This window comes from Triticum urartu, chromosome 3A (genome assembly GCF_056163025.1).
Source record: "Triticum urartu cultivar PI428250 chromosome 3A, HENAU_Tu73, whole genome shotgun sequence".
Classification (NCBI taxonomy): Eukaryota; Viridiplantae; Streptophyta; class Magnoliopsida; order Poales; family Poaceae; genus Triticum; species Triticum urartu.
Genome location: NC_141875.1, coordinates 683692849 through 683709248, shown reverse-complemented (window position 1 = coordinate 683709248; position 16400 = coordinate 683692849). Strand labels below are relative to the sequence as shown.

The 16400-nt window shown below is 44.2% G+C and overlaps 1 pseudogene across 1 annotated transcript; it reads right to left on the bottom strand.

The window, feature by feature from the left end:
- Positions 1-14222: 14222 nt before the first annotated feature.
- Positions 14223-16130, bottom strand: LOC147981571 (uncharacterized; annotated as a pseudogene). The gene is made up of 2 exons (XR_015599926.1): positions 14891-16130; positions 14223-14456 (listed from the first exon to the last, which is right to left on the bottom strand). The product of XR_015599926.1 is annotated as an uncharacterized LOC147981571 (transcript).
- Between the last annotated feature and the right edge of the window lie 270 nt (positions 16131-16400).

Sequence of the window (16400 nt, the reverse complement as noted above, 5' to 3'; positions counted from 1 at the left end):
TATGGAAAGTGCGAGCAAACAACCACCAATACCTCCAGATGACCTACAACAGGCTTCATCCAACTGCACATAAAAGAGAACATCGTTGAATTAAGAGCAAGATCGCATTCATAATGTAGCAATGAAGTGAAAAAGAAAAAACTTCATACCTGTCTATACAAGTAAGCCAGTGTCGCCGAACCCCAAATCCAATTGCTATCGAAGACGGTCAAAGCCGTCAGCCACATCCATGGAGCATTCTTGCCTGTGCCATCAGCAAACATAGTCCTGGATATCACATACCACATGTAGACACGAGTATATGTCTTGACCGTGTCCTCATTAGCTTCCTAAGGGCAAGTACCAAAGTGCTCAGTAATCCATGTGAAAGGAGCACCGGCTGTGACTCTTTCCTTCTTGTCTTCTGCTGCTGGTTCCCGAGGCTCCGGAGGAACCATACCGATAAGGGCATTCATCTGCGCGCGCCACCCATCAAAATCGGTGCTCATAAATAGAGGATTCCCATCGATAGGAAGACCGGTGATCATAGCAATATCCTGGAGCGTCACGGTCATCTCCCCGGTCCGAAGATGGAAACTGTGTGTCTCCGGCCTCCAATGATCAATAAGCGCGGTGAGTGCTGGAGCATTGTTGGGTGGCGTCGACCGTCTGACCATCTGAATGAAAGGGAGAAGTCCTGTCTCCCTTACATACGGTGTGTATCGCTCATCATAGCGCATCCACCCAAGGGTGACCCCGTGAGAACGAAGCTTCAGAGGTGCAAGCTCCTACAAACAAACAAATCATAACATTACATATGGGGCATTTGTGTTTGAAATAAACACGAAATTCATAAAACCGACCACTTTCATTATTACCCGCTGCTCCACCGCCATAGCGTACGACCGGTGTTGTTTGTCCCAGTGATCATCGAGAAGCCAAACCATCCTAACAATTTTGAAAGAAAGGTTTCTTGTCAACACGATTATCTTTTGAATACAAATAAACTAAAGTATGCCTAGTACATACAAAATTCAAAGCATATGTATCCAAAGCATTCTTGTCAATACAAATATAATTTCAACACAAATAAACTAAACTAGGCCTACTTCATGCAAGATTTAATACAAATATCTTTTCCATATAAAATAACATGTCAACCTATGTATCCAAACCATATCTTTTCAATAAAATATACTAAACTAGGGTTGCTAAATTAGGTATCTAATACATGCAAGATTCTAACACATGCAACATTCTAATCTAACAAGGGTTCCCCAAATCTAATACATGCAAGATTCAAATAAGGGTTCCCCAAATCTTCAAAATATCATACATTCTATGGATAGAAAGAAGGGGATCGGAGAAGAGTACCTTCTAGGATGGATTGGTGAAGGAATTCATGTACCAAATCGTTAAATCTGAAGAATTTGGGAGAGAGGATTGAGAGGGGGAGAGGAGAGGGTCGCCGCCGCGGCTATGCTGTTTATGTAACTGTAGCTGGTGGTGCAATGGGGTGGGGGGGAGGAGAGGGCCGCCGCAGTGGATAAGTCACAGTGCAGCGGCCGAGCGCTAGGCGTTGCACTGCTGGGTGCGGGCCCAGGGGCTGCCACGGTGGACTGGCGTGCAATGCCCCCGAGCTGGGCGTTGCACCGTAGGGTGTTGCGCCTGCGTGGCGGGCACTATACAAAAAGGTCAGGGAAGTGAAATAGTTTTACGAGTAGTTTATTCTGTGAATTGATTTCGTCCAGAAATCAAAACTGTCAAATTTGCCGCCAGGGGCGGCAGAGGCAGGTACCCTGGCCATGGCGCAAACTCCTGAGTCATGCCGAACCAAGGAGACGGAGCGGCCTGATCGACGTGGCGTTGGTGGTTTCCCAAATTAGTATATCTTATCCCGACACTTAGTTTAACCCAATTGCTGCTCGAACAAATCGAATTTCCTTGCCAAATTACAGTACTGCTGAGTTGAGCTATTTTTTGCCTTCTTTTTTGGTCTTAACGGCCAGAATTCCTAAAAAAGAAGCATGGGCGTTGGGCAAGTTTAGTTTAAATGGCTTGCTCATGCACGAGTGTACATACTCTTAGCTAGCACCTGAGACACCTGAGACCTGTCGACCTGCCATGCCCGTGCGCCGTGCCCTAAGCCCTTGCCCTGCCGCCTCTCTCAGTCTCGTAAACAAGTAGTCAACCGAGCAGTATATATACATAGTATATTACTTCCTCTGTCTTAAAATAAGTGTCTCAAGCTTAGTATAATTTTATATTAAAACTAATATAAAATTGAGACACTTATTTTGGGACAGAGAGAATAGTATTTTTACGGCAATTTAGTTATGACGTTGGCCAAACCTTATCATGTTGATAGCTTCGCCCCTCGACCTGTGTAATTTGCATTGCATACATAAAAATGCTCTGCTTAGTTTAAAGGGGTAAGTATATGTTTCGTCCTTGAACTCTTCCAAAATTTAAAAAATCGTCCTTCAACGTCAAAACCAATAGTCAGTCACTTGATTATCTAAACCGAATACTTTTTGTCTCTAATAATGCTTAAGGTAGTTTTACTGTGGCGTGGACCCTGTTTTGACTAAAATGGGCCACATGGCCTGGTTTTGACCGCCACGTCCATCAAGTGACTAACGGCACCCGCTGGCTGTCTCTCGCTCTCACATTATCTAGATCCCTTTTCACATTCACGAACCCAAAACAGAGTGGCGGCGGGGGTGATTCGCTCATGGGCGGCCCAGGTGGGCAGTGAGGCGTGCAGGGGCGATTTTACCCTGCGGGCACCCTGGGCTTGTGCCCGGGCTCGACCTTGCCATTTAGATGAACTATGGCGAGCTGCTCAAGCCGCCGGAATCGTTGAAAACATTGAAATACATTGGCAAATTGCAAAATATAACAAGCTCTGACTGGGCCAGTTTGAGCATTTTCTTGCCATCTGGGCCTTTCTCACTGCAAGCAGGACCCATTCGCTTGTTTCCTCACATGGGCTATAGGCCTTGCTTGCTGCAACCAGGAACCAGCTCGTGAAACGATTTGATTCTCAACCGCAAAAAAAAAATGATTTGATTCTCAAAAAGAAAAAGCTCGTGAAATGATTTAGAAGGCAAATAGATCATATAGGAAGGCAGCTTCTGAGACAGGGTCCAGTTATGCTAGTTCAAATTTTAGAATTGAGCAGATTTTTTTTAACACAAAGAAATTTGCAAGTGGAGCCGCCATAAGACCCACAACCAAGTGATGAACATGAACATAAACATTGGAGCTTGGACTTTTCACGTTGAGACGTCGAAAGGTTTGTTTGTGTGGCTAATGTTTAGGGATTTATTTGAAATTTTATTTCTTGCTTCTATTTAGTTCTACTCCCTCCGTTCCTAAATATAAGTTTTTTTTAGAGATTTCACTATAAACTACATACGGATGTATATAGACATATTTTAGAATGTAGATTCTTTAATTTTGCTCAGTGTCTAGTTTGTAGTGAAATCCCTAAAAGACTTATATTTAGGGACGGGGGAGTGATGTTCATTAGATTTCATTTTAACGAGCAGTATTTGAGTGATGGGAAACCAGTGCAAGTTAGTGGGCTATTTTTTTGGAAAAGAAATGTTTTATGGTCTAAAAGGGGGTTGCTTTAGATACGCTACTGATAACTCAAATGAGCCTGCAAATGAAAGTGACATGCACCCATGGACAGAAATATACAATATTTTCCATGCACAAGGCAGATAATAGACTTTCTCCAAATAAAAAAATGACAAACAATAGATGATAATCATTATATTTGTGAGCATAACTTAGACAATACACAATATGAAAAAATTAATATGTTTATTAAGATCAGCACACACTCATCACAAGCATACAATTATTCAGCATGGCATAGCTCAGGAAGAGAACCATCAATGAGTTGTACGGGTCCTGTCTAGGCAGCAACAAAGCCGATCTACACTCCCCTTACAAATCGGGATGAGGGACACGGAAACCCATATCCACGCACATTTCCCAGCATGTAGTGCGCTCGAAACATGGATCCATCCGCACGCACACCGGCTGTTTATTAGGTTCTGCAAAATACACATGTAGTACACACTTATCAAACAAGTATTTTTTTGATAGGTTGATAGAGGTTTACTTATGCACACCACCTTATAAAAGTGTACAACTTGCCTAGAAGACCAAAGTTGGACATTAAGGGTTACCCCTTCAATCAAAAAAGGATAGTATAGTCTTTTATGTCCAAATATATCGTTTCAATGTTTGATCTGCAGGCTGCTGCAGCAATAGACATGGGTAGCACTGTCGAGGGTGGACTTGTTGCAAGTCTGTCGTGCCATAATGGTTCCGCGTACACCCGCCACCCGCTAGCGATCTAATTTGATATTCAAACTCTGATCTTTTAAGTCTCCTACCCTACACTGATTTGGGACATACAATGGTCTTCAATTCAAATTTCATGTTCAAGCTCTATTCTACCTACCGTACTAGCTACTGAAAAAACTAAAACACACTCCATCAAACATGATCAACAAGTAGGGCTATCAATAATCAAGAAGACTACGAGAGCATGATATACGTCCTTCTTGTGGGGTATTGGGAGGCCACGGAGCAGTGGTTGTCATAGAGAAGGCTAGCCATTGTTGGTTCTAGATTGAGCTGCCACACAGTTGGTTCTGGTCTGTTGATTGAGCTATCAGGAAGATATGTGTTATAATTAGTTAATCATCAATGTACACAAATATCCTTTTTAATGCAATTTTAACATTCGTGTAAACTTCTCTAAGCGGGTGTACCAAAGCATTAGCAAATTTATAAATTCGAAATAAGGAGATGTCTTGCATACCACTGCGTGCATGGCAGGATCGCAAGGTAGAACATATCATCGCAAGCACCAGGAATGCAATAACCACAGACTACACAATTGTCGATCGTGTTGTAGTGCTCTTGGTGAGTGCCATCATAACAAAGAGATTACTTCTTCTATTCCATTCCTCCTTTCTTCTTCTATTCCTATGTGATTTTGTGTTGCCAATGAACTCATTCGTTCACTGCTATCTATTAGAGAGGCCCAATAGCATCTTATGTAATGATCTTGCATCCAAATATTCCTCTAAATTATTGTTTTCATATCTTTATGGTTCTACATAAATGCATACACTCTTTTATATAAATGGTATATATTTCATGTTATTTATATGTAGTACTAGTATCTATATCGAGTCATAGTTAAATATTAGGCAACGATCTTGCATTTATTTCTCTCTTTCAATGGTATTAATACCACAATACTATAGAAGATATAGATATTTTGTTTGGTCAAATAAATGTTGCACATCTTAGGTAATGATCTCACATCCATGTATATCTCCTACATTGTTGTTTCCACACCATGCAGGTTCTATATATTGTCGTGCACTCTTTTTTATAACCGGTATTTATTTCATATTGTTCAAATTTAGTGCTAGTTTTTATGTAGAGTCGCAATGATATTGCATTTATTTCTCTCATATGATGGTATTAATATCACATATCTTGTTTGGTCAAATAAATGCCAGGCATCTACTTTTTATTATTCTTTGTTTCAATGTTTTCTATGTGCATATTTTATTGTTGTTGGTGTTAGCATATAGAAGGAACATTAGGCATCAGTTGAATTTTGACGAGGCAAAAAAATCTTATATATTTATCATGCATTTACATCTCTCCTAAATTAATTTTGGTGCCTCGTCGGTGCTGATGAACTTGCAGGCGTGCTCCTAGTCGTCCATGGGGCCGGGGGAACAAACCAGGTCTTCCTGCCGATGAGCGCAGAGCTGGTGCATATAGTGCCATTGTGGAATATGGACTGGATGGTGACCAACTTGTACAGGCAGCCAACGAGGGACACCCCTGTAAGATAGTAGGGTTTCTATCTATCATTTGACACTAGCGCAAATGGCACATGCGAGCGACCTATATACAGAAGGGCATGTGTCTTAATACCTTCGCAACGATTTATGTTTCACATATATCATTCTCCTGTGCTGAGACGTGGGGTCCACCACAAGAGCAAATCGGAACAGGTTCGGTGTGCTTGACCAGTTCACTTTTGAAAATAAAAACATAATCAAAACTAGGAAAAATAACATTGAGGTGGTATGCCAACTAAGCATCAAATTGAGGAAAAAGTTCGAAAGGGGTAAATGCGACGCAATTTTGCTTAGTTGGGGTATATTTTGAGGATTTTCTTAAATTGAGATCAATTCTATCACAAGTGTGAAGCGTGGGGTAAAAAATGAAATAAACTATTTTTAAATAAAAAATCCGCATCTATCCAAATGTGTTGTGTACTAGCATTTACTTTATTTTTCAATGGTCTTGAATGGAGGACGAAGGGAGTGGGCGATTGCGGGACCTAGCGCCATATCGCCGGCCGGTAGGCTCTGCATTCCTAGACCCGAATATAGGCCTTTGTTCAGCGATGCATGACAAGATTACTGCACGGATGCGGTGAATGAAGCTATGTCGGCCGCTTGCACACCACCAGAGGTATTCGTTCGAAACTCTTCCGGATTCTTTTTCTGGCTGGATTGGTAGCCCCGAATGTGGATGTGATGATCTAATTTTGACTTGGATACCAATCTCGACCTTTTTAGTGCAAATTAGGCATGTGATTTTCCATCAAAAACAATTTGTGCCGAAGGGGTCGGTATCTGTGGGGGGCAGGTGGAAGCCCAGCCATACCAATGCATTTCGTGTCTTTCACTTTCCTTTTGGTGTAACCGAAATAGAACTTTCTGATCTAAAGCAAAGGCAAGCTCCCTTGCTAGAGAACATAAAAAGGTCGACTAACCATTCTTTTCATTACTGGAGAAAAAACATTATTTTCATTTTCTCTTTCATCAATTGAGATGATAGTCCTCTTCCGAGATCTATATATGGAAAAAACATGTTGCATCAGTAAAGACTCTAGTTGACTTGAAGCTTGTACAAAATGTCATACAAAGCATACTTAGAGCATCTGCAACCTAACTGCTGCATTTCCTTTGTACTTCCGGGTGGACAACTCGGACAATGTCCAAACAGAAGAAAGAAGAAGAAAACATTCATCATCCGCACCCCTCAAGTCATTTAAATATGTCCGAGTTGTCCATATGAACCCTCATATCCAACCCATAGGTAGGGAGGATATGAGGGCGTTCGGGTGTGTTTGGGAAGTCCATCAAGTTTGATTTGTCCTATCTGTTACCACTTCTCTTTTTGTCAGTTTTTTTTGTTTCTCTAAACATACCCATCAATCATATGCATGTGACTAGATATATAGGAGAAAAAGTGAAGAGCATGGCTACATGCACGGATAAATGAGACCTTGGCATACACGTCCGGACAACGTTTGAACGCATCCGCAGACGTATAGGGGTCAAATTAGCTTCTAGATGCTCTTACATTTTGGTCATTGCAAGCCACATAGATGTTGTATTGGAAATTTTACTATACAAAATAATTAGCGAGACAAGACGATGAAACAAAAATATCTACTGAAGCTGAATTGACCTAAATATCTCGAGAGATTCCTTATTTGGCCCTTTTTTAAAATTCGCTTCCTTGTTTGGCCCTAAAAAAGTTTTTCTTCCCTTTACGACACTACATCTTCAGTTTGTTTCCTATTTGACACTTCTGTCCATTCTGCCCACTAACAGTGTCAAATGAAACATAAAAAGACTCTTTTGGCCCTCACGAAGATGGCTCATGTATACGTGCAGTTGTCTGATGTATTTATAATATTTATTTAGGCTGATGTATCATGATTTAGTAGTGAAGGTGGTTAGCACTAACAATAAATGTTGGGTCTGAAGTCAAAGTATATGAGTCAGCATCAAGTGTGCCGTTTAAATTTGTTGAGGATTATCTTAACAAATTAGTTTAGGCCTGAGCCTACTGTACATGGATTGTTTAGCCTCTAAGCGAGAGGACTATGCCAAAAAAACACAGTAAGCTAGCACCAAGACCATAACTGCGTGTCCTCGGGGATGTGCGCGCACGTGTCCCGGTCCGGCGAGAAGCCGCCGATGTCCTCGCTGCTTCGTGTCCAGCCATCAAATCGGTGTCCTGTCCAGCCATCAAATCGGTGTCCTGTCACCTGTTTGCGTGCACATATGTTTGATCAACCAATCTAGCGCGATGATTAGTGTACTGCTACTCAAGATCGATCAGTCCAGCCGGCGGTTATTAGCAAGTTTGATGAGTACATACGTAAGGTTGTATGCCAGCCTATTGAAAAATCCATCCACCTGCTTACTTCCCAGACTTGTGCGCTGCTTCGTGTCTTTACTCATGTGAGCCAAAAACATCGGCCAGCAGGGTTGCCATAAAGCACTTGCACAAGCAGCGATAGTCGAGACCTAAGCAAAATCTCTCCTGTATTATTTTCTCTTTGTTTCTATTTATATCGGCCAAAACAGTGTTTTTAATCCTTTTTCAACATGAGTGGCAAAACTGTATTTTCATGTCTCAAGTAACACCGTTGGTGAGTAAAATGGACGAAAATGTCATATAAGGAACAAAATTTACTTTTAGTGTCAAATAGGGAAGAAGATATTTCTTGGGGCCAAATAGAGAAGCAAAGTTTAACAAAGGGCTAAATAAAGAATTCTCTCAAATATCTCTCCATAAAGAAGACGAGGCCGGTAGCCTGCCATCTTTTTCATCCAACCATGGAACACAAGTGGAGCTAAGTCATATGTCCTGGATATCTACCGGCTAGAGGATTAGATTATTTGCCGGAAGCCCCGGAGCGCCTATACATCAGCCACATGAAAAATTTGTTTGCATGAGTCACTTTTGTTAATCGTTAGATCTTTATTGTACGACCGAAAACAAATCATACCCTCTTCGTCTTCAACCTTCATTTTCTTCTTCCCCACGCAGCCGCCAATCAACCCATTCCTAATCACCCGCCTCCACCCCCACGGCCGGTGGCTACTGCCGCCTTCCCACCCTGGCCTCCCTTCGACCTCCCCCCTTCACTATGCTGGCCGCCGCCCTGGCCATTCCACTAAGCTCTGGTTTGATGAACAGCTAAGGCAACCCCTCGCGCTAACCCCCATTATTTTTTACTCACTCTTGCCGGCTCCTGCTCGTACACAGCTGGGACTCCCTGTGGTCAGCGCTCGTCGCTACCGCTCCTCACGTCACCGCTGCCCTCAGCCTCGTGTGAAGCGGATGTGGCTGACACTTTTTTCAGGTACCTGTTAATTAGAAGAATCGTTATTTGTCACACTTCTCGAAGTGTTCTATGGTTTTTCTTAGGATTGTCTCACTGGCGGATGGACCCAAGACCCCAAGTCATTGTTTCACGAGGTAAATAATCAACCTGGGAAGTAATGTGTGAGTTAAGATTTTCCACGGGTAAAAAATAGGTGAACAAAGCCTTGGTTGCCATATCTAGCGAACGTTCGGCATAAGAGATGACATTTGTGAACGTCTGTCTCGCAGTTTTAGTGTATCTGGAGGACCTGAGTGGTCTTTTTGTAAAAGTATCATGATATTCCTTTAGTTTCGAGTGTGAAAAAGCCATCCAAACTAGTACATGGTAATATCAAAATCGTGTGGCAGCTAGGGCGTTCGCTGACAGTTTATTCTGAACGAACGTTAGCCAGTTACTAATTCCGAAAAAAACAGGTGAGCCCATCTTCCTCCCCAAATCTACCGCGACCATGTATGCGGGGATGAACGGCGCCGCCCGTGGGAGTGGGACTCTGGGAGGATTGCGGCGGCCGGTGTGGGGGACCTGGGGGGATGGTTGGGCACGCCGCTGCGGCAGCGCGGCGTGGGGCTTGCGGTGCCGGAGCAGGCGGCGCAGAGGCGGAGAATCGCCGCACGTACGCCGCCTGAGGTACTCTCCTGAACCTACCTCGCGGTCTTCTTCCAGTTGTGATTGGCTGCTCCTAGTTGATACTACTAGATCTAATAACCAAATTCACGCTCGCATTTCTCGAAGCAATTCGAGCTGACACATTGGCTGCGAGTTTAGTCCTTCTGCCATGTGGATTATCCTGTGAAGTATATTCAGTTTCCCGTTTGAGTTTGTGGAATGTATCTGCAACTCTTCAAATCGAATGATCTCTAATTTACACGGGCTAATTCTACTTTGAAATTGCCATTTGAACCCTTGTACGCGCTCTCGTGTCCAGGATAAACAAAACGCAGCAGAATTTCCCTTTACAAGACCATGTTACAAGCTATCGGGTGCTCAACTTTGATCCTTTCCTCAAAGGCTGAAACAGAGTGGTATAAATATTTGCAAACTCAGATAGCCCCTAGCTAGTCCACCCACAGGCATTCTGCACACAAACACAATAGCATCATTACATCGGAGGGAGCAACAAAAGCTTTCTGCCAGCAATGGCGGAGTTTTTGGGCATGATTGCGAGTGCCGCGGGTGAAACAACTGGCTAGCAAGCTTGGCGAGGTTGTGAATGAGGAGATCGCTCTGCTGTGGGGGTTCCAGGACGAAGTGGAAGGCTTGGAGGAGAAAATGAAAGATTTAGAGGCCGTGATGCATGATGCTGACGATAGGCTGCGCCGAGGAGAAAGAGATGGGGAGGCAGTTGGGCGGAAGTGATGCATGATCTGTTGGAAATATGCCCTAGAGGCAATAATAAAAGCATTATTATTATATTTCCTTGTTCATGATAATTGTCTTTATTCATGCTATAATTGTGTTATCCGGAAATCGTAATACATGTGTGAATAACAGACACCAAACATGTCCCTAGTAAGCCTCTAGTTGACTAGCTCGTTGATCAACAGATAGTCATGGTTTCCTGACTATGGACATTGGATGTCATTGATAACGAGATCACATCATTAGGAGAATGATGTGATGGACAAGACCCAATCCTAAACATAGCACAAGATCGTATAGTTCGTTTGCTAGAGTTTTCCAATGTCAAAGTATCTTTTCCTTAGACCATGAGATCGTGTAACTCCCGGATACCGTAGGAGTGCTTTGGGTATGCCAAACGTCACAACGTAACTGGGTGACTATAAAGGTAGACTACGGGTATCTCCGAAAGTGTCTGTTGGGTTGACATGGATCAAGACTGGGATTTGTCACTCCGTATGACGGAGAGGTATCACTGGGCCCACTCGGTAATGCATCATCATAATGACCTCAAAGTGACCAAGTGTCTGGTCACGGGATCATGCATTACGGTACGAGTAAAGTGACTTGCCGGTAACGAGATTGAACGAGGTATTGGGATACCGACGATCGAATCTCGGGCAAGTAACATATCGATAGACAAAGGGAATTGCGTACGGGGTTGATTGAATCCTCGACATCGTGGTTCATCCGATGAGATCATCGTGGAGCATGTGGGAGCCAACATGGGTATCCAGATCCCGCTGTTGGTTATTGACCGGAGAGTCGTCTCGGTCATGTCTGCTTGTCTCCCGAACCCGTAGGGTCTACACACTTAAGGTTCGGTGACACTAGGGTTGTGAAGATATGTATATGCAGAAACACGAATATTGTTCGGAGTCCCGGATGAGTTCCCGGACGTCACGAGGAGTTCCGGAATGGTCCGGAGGTAAAGAATTATATATAGGAAGTGCTGTTTCGGCCATCGGGACAAGTTTCGGGGTCATTGGTATTGTACCGGGACCACCGGAGGGGTCCCGTGGGCCCACCGAGTGGGGCCACCTGTCCCGGGGGCCACATGGGCTGTAGGGGGTGCGCCTTGGCCTTCATGGGCCAAGGGCACCAGCCCTACTAGGCCCATGCGCCTAGGGTTTCCACCAAGGAGGAGTCCAAGTGGTGGAAGGCACCCCGAGGTGCCTTGGGGGGGAGGGAAACCCTCCCCTGGCCGCCGCACCTAGGAGATCTGATCTCCTAGGCTGCGCACCAGCCCCCCTGGCACCCCTATATATAGTGGGGGGGAGAGGAGGGATTTCAGACCAGCCCCTGGCGCCTCCCTCTCTCCCCGTTACGTCTCTCCCTCGTAGTCTTGGCGAAGCCCTGCTTCTGTGACGCCCTGCATCCACCACCACGCCGTCGTGCTGCTGGATCTTCATCAACCTCTCCTCCCCCCTTGCTGGATCAAGAAGGAGGAGACGTCTCCCGTCCCGTACGTGTGTTGAACGCGGAGGTGCCGTCCGTTCGGCGCTGGTCATTGGTGATTTGGATCACGTCGAGTACGACTACATCATCACCGTTCTTTTGAACGCTTCCGTGCGCGATCTACAAAGGTATGTAGATGCATCCAATGACTCGTTGCTAGATGAACTCCTAGATGATCTTGGTGAAACGAGTAGGAAAATTTTTGTTTTCTGCAACGTTCCCCAACATGATCCACCACCACGAGCTCTAGTTCATCTGTAAGTAATTTGCTCCTCTACTGCCCCCTTGCCGATTTAGTAATTTGCTCAAGTACGTTTTCCGCCGTGGATTCTGAGTATATTGCATGGGTTTGGAATCCACTCTGTTCATCGGTGGCTTATTCTGTTGTTTTTTCTTCTATTGTTTTTATGTTGGTTGATGATCGGAATGTAGGTCTGATCCAGTGGCAACAGCCAGTGGAGGAGCCCTGAACAAGCCCACATATTTCTGAAAATCTAGTCATATTTGCTAACTTCCACATGTAAGCCTGCAGAAATGTACTACTCCCTTTGTAACTTTTTATAGGACGTTTTTTAGTCCATGGCAGTGTCAAAAAATATCTTATATTAAGTTAGAGGGAGTACTATTTAGGATTGAAGGTTTAATAGGAAATAATTACTTGAACTGCAGCTTCAACTGCAGCTGCATTTCAAGGAAGTTTTACTCATTGTTGGAGAGGGTAGGATGCGGTTGAAGAGTGAAACCGGTGATAGCAGAGCATGGAGAGGCAAGTTAAATTTCTGCGGGCATTAGCACCTGCAAAGTTGTGATGAGGAAGGAAGGAACCTTGCGGGAGAAAGTTCCAGAACATCCACGCTTTTCTCTGCAAATTGTTAGTATCAATTGAACTTGACTGACTTTGTTCTGAAAAGATGCAACATAGTGAAATGTTGAACCTTCCTATATACTAAGCTTTGTTAACCAATAAATAGTTTGCATTGTTCTGGCTAATTTCAATCTGTATGCTGAACTTTAAGTATCTACTCGGCTTTGAAAGCAAAGATGGATAATTCTTCTCACAGTATGAGCTCTCTTTGGCAGCACAGCTGAGGGTGAGCAACAGGCGGAGCTGGACGCGCCATGGAGTTTCAACATGGGAAGATGGAATGGAACACTGCTTCTGAAAACCAGGTTGGTTGCAGGACTGAACTGCTAAGTGCTAACTGTTATAAGTATACGAACTTCCTTAGCACCCATCGATATTACAACAACTATGTGCATTTGGCAGGATTGAAACAACCCGCTTCGCTGTATGTTGGTTTCTATGGAGAGAGCAAGTGAAATCGTTGAAATAGAGACAGAGACTGCATAACTCATCGACGTTGCGACAACATTCTCTGCGCTTGTACAGGCGGGAAACCCCTTTCTCTCTTTTGCTCACATATTGCTGCAACTCTAGTTTAGATTTCTGACCTTTCTTCTTATCCCAGGTGGGATGGCACAACTGTTGGTCTGGTGAGCTAAGACAGCAGTCAGACTGAGTCGTGATGGGAGTAGAAGGCGAAGGTCAGAGTTCTCTGTCGGATGGAACAATGAATGACAGAATGAATAATCGTGATGGGAGTATGATACACATTGTTTTCGCTATTGTATTTCTGAGTGCCAGCTAGAGATGGCATCGGACCAATGTACATTATTTGTGATGTACATGCTTGTTTTCATGGTGCACTCAGAATCGCTGTGTGTGTGCTCATAAGATAGCTAATAATTACTTGGCTTGTTTGCATATCTAATAAATGCTACATGTTCTTCACTTGATATTACCTTACTTTGCATTTGTCAGATTTTGCAACTAGGGTGCAGTTTGATCGCCATTTACCATATTCCGCTATTCTCAACTTTATCGCTTAAATTCATTAGGTCGCAACATGGGTCGCCTGCATGATGATGTATTACAACTGGTCGCATCTCCCACCCTAAAAAAATGAAGCATCTCTCACATACTGGAGAAGGGAAACTCCGTGAGCCTGAAAGATTGACACCTAAGGTTTTGTACATGATATGCCCAATATGGCCTCGGTAAACCAACATTATTTCTCTAAGCTGGAATGATATGAAATACTGGTACTACAAATCATCCGGGAAACTGTATTATGCTTGTCGAAAAGATTCGCAAAGCTGCGTACATTACATACCCATGTTCAGAGGCCACGGTACTCTGCTCATGCTGAAATAGATGCGGATAAAATGCTTTGTATATGTAAAGTAGAATATATATGTCTTTTATTGGAGAGTAGGTTTCAAAGTGAACGATTACCCTGATAACCACTCATCCGAGTTGGAGATGCTCCCCTCCTGGTGGTAGGTACCATCGTCTTGTGCTTCTGGGTCACTGGCATCATAGACAAACGACTTTCTATAAGATGCCATATTAATTGAGGATGAAACATTCAATTCTCATACCATAATTGAAAAGAGAACGGCAACGAAACTGACGATGCCAGTGATTGCACACTGAATTACGAGTTGATTCAGTAATTTGAATACACTAACTTGCGAGCTGGTGCGGGCATACATGTACACTTACTTACAAGTTGCTGAGCAACTCTGCAGAGAAAGAAGCAAAAGATGATCTAGCTAGTACTGATTCCTGAGACATGCAAATTATTAGTGTCAACATTTTCAGGGATCAGCTTAGCAGCTTCAAACGATATGCCCAATATGTAACACATGCTGCTAAAGAGATAGACACATAAACTTCTTTATACACAAGAATAACATATCAAAACCAAATAAGAAATACAAGTCACTAGAGAGCAATGGTACCTTTGTACTAACTTTCACATAGCTCTGTGATCCATAGGAGAGCATCAACACATGCTCGGAAAGACCCAAACAGGTGCCCTAAAATCGGAATCAGGCCTTGCGGCTCCCTCTAAGTTCTCAGCAACAAATTCATCACAAGATCCATCGGCCAAGGAATACTCGATCCACTTCCTTTTGGCATCTGTGAAGTACAAGCAGTCCCTTCGAACTCCTGGATGATCTGGACCAAGGGAACTTGCAAAGTAATAACCTGAAAAGCATGTCATTCCTTTCGTCGGAACAACACAGCCTACAAAGTAAAAATATGTCAAGAACAATGTGCAGTCACCAAGGCTAGTAGTCCTTGTCCACTTCCCCTCCATTGACTGCCACCGGAAAACATGAAACTCTTCTGGGCAGTCCCCAACAGCGCTAATAAGCAACAACTCATCGAGACACTCTGCGAGACAGAAATACGAACTCCCATCTGCGCCTGTGTATCCAAATTATCTCCAAGAAACATTAATTCCACTGTATTCTTGTCTGACAGATTGGCCACGGCGAGACGGTAACATAGGCCGCCAACATCTTCAGATCTGACCAGCGCGTGTAGGTTGCCCTTGAGAAAGATCAAATCCTCCAGGACATAGGGTTCAGTGCATGACGCCACACGCCACTCAACATCCCCGAGGCGACAGTACTGGACGGCACGGCCGACCGTCGGAACGAAGGCAAGAACGAGATCGCCAGATAGGAGGAGGCGACAGAAGGGTGCGGTGGATAGGGGAGGCGAAATCGCTCGCCTGTGAGAAGGTGGACGAAGCTGAGCTCATGGTGGCTGGGGCTGGCGATGGTGATGCGACAGCCAAAAGAGTAGAAGGCGGCAGGGTTAGGATCAAAATCATGGAGGGGTAGGCGGAAGCGCAGGCGACGACGGAGGGGGAGGTGGAACATGGCTCGAGATCCGGGGACAAGGAGGAGGTGGGGGGCTTGGGAGGCGAGGTTGGATGACGACGGAGGGAGGAGATCCCGGTAGGTTGCGCGGACGGCGAAGAAATCCTGGAGGGTGGTCAGGCAACTCGCGATTTGGGCGATGAGCTCGGGTAGGAAGTAGGGTGATGAGGTTGTTGCTACGGGATTTGGGGGCGAGGTGGGGGAGGAGGAGGAGGCCATGATGGTGGCCGACAGCGATAGTTTTCTCCGGTGCGTCGCCGACTTCGTCATTTAACTCATTGGATCTGTTGTTGGGTGATGCGTTGGATTTGCGCGTGTTCTTCTAAGAGAGAATTCCTTATCTGACCCTTTCTTAAAATATAATTGCCTTTTTTGGCCCTAAAATTATCATTTTCCTTCTTTAATATCATAACTTCATTTTCTTCCTTCCTTGACACTTATATCATTTTTTTGCTATTAATACCGTCAAGTGCGACTTGGAAAATCCTACTTACCTCTGCTTTAGCACGTAGTACAGAAACATAGAAAACTCTTGTTTAGCCAAACAGTCCCACATTCTCTCCCAATTCCACTTCTT